The 1,351-nt window shown below is 46.0% G+C and overlaps 1 pseudogene; it reads right to left on the reverse strand.

Moving 5' to 3' along the window:
* Window positions 1–302: 302 nt before the first annotated feature.
* LOC108309013 lies at window positions 303–798 on the reverse strand (annotated as a pseudogene).
* Window positions 799–1,351: the final 553 nt, after the last annotated feature.

The raw sequence follows: 1,351 nt of genomic DNA on the forward strand, positions 1-1,351 counted from the left end.
AAGAAATCCAATTTAGCAAGTAGAATATAGTTATTCCAGCTGACAACTACACGCTGGCGATGAGCCACGGCAAGCATCCAGGCACTGGCACCTGCAGATTGACTGAAATGAAGATGGTGCCAGCAAAATGTGTCTATGGTAGGCATTTATTCTGGGGCCAACTGGGGCCACCATTGAAGGTGACAATGGGACCTACAGTGTTTGGGGGAAAGCACGGAGCTCAAGAGTCATCACATTCTTTTTGTTTGTTTTTTAGTTTTTTGGCTGAAAGTTTTTTCAATGCAAAATAATCCTCTACAATTTTACTGAGGTGGCTGACCTTGTCTGCGACCATATCTGCCTCTAAACTGGAATTCGGTTGTGATCCAGCCCCAGCCTCGGCTTTCTTGTTGGCACCAGGTGGCACAGCACTCCATCTATAAGTGTCTCTGTCTGCTTCCCCTCTTGTGGGTCTTATAGGTCACTCACTCTCCAGACCTTTAGGCCGAGGCCTGCCAGTCTCTGGACAGCTGCAGTGTAGGGTGGCAGGCACAGTCTCTGGGGGCAGTAGAAGATAGTCACAGAGATAATGGATACCCTCATTGGTAAGGTACCAGTAGAACTGTCTCCAGGCAAACTGTTTCTTCACGTAGCCTCGGGACTTGAGAGACTGCATGGCCTTCATGACATGAATGTTGGGCACATTCTTGTCTGCCAGCTGCGGGTGCTTAGGCATGTGGGCATCCCTCTTAGCCACCATGACTCCCTCCTTAAAAAGAAGTTCATAAATGGCAATTGGTTCTTCTTAGGCATCAACATGTTCGTGGTTGTAGCATCCGGGCTGGAGCTGGAAATGAAGGACAAGAGTCATCACATCCCATCACATATGAATTCTTTGATCTGGTGAACTTTTGTTTGCTTACAGACATTTTCTTCACACTAAGCAGGAGACAGAAGAACTCATGTGTCAGGGTGAAGACAAGAGGTAATACGGGTACCAAGTTGAGTGCTCTGTACTTAGGATGTTCACCAGGGTTATAACCATCAACATGGTAAAAAAAAAAAAAAAAAAGATGAACGTTCAACAGAGGTGTCAAGGTTGAAATTTTTTCTGTATAACTTAGTTGGTATATAACAACGTGTGGCCCTCTTCTCTAATGCCTACTTTGTAAGGTGGCTGAGTGGATTAGGGTGGATTGCCTAAGGTCAGAATTTCAAGATCAGCCCGGCCAACAGGGCAAAACCCTGTCTTTATTAAAAATACAAAAATTAGGCAGGCATGGTGGTGGGTGCCTGTAATCCCAGCTACTTGGGAGGCTGAGGCAGGAGAATTGCTTGAATCCAGGAGGTGGAATTTGTGGTGAGCTGAGAT

The sequence above is a fragment of the Cebus imitator genome, unplaced genomic scaffold (genome assembly GCF_001604975.1).
Source record: "Cebus imitator isolate Cc_AM_T3 unplaced genomic scaffold, Cebus_imitator-1.0 Scaffold91, whole genome shotgun sequence".
NCBI lineage: Eukaryota > Metazoa > Chordata > Mammalia > Primates > Cebidae > Cebus > Cebus imitator.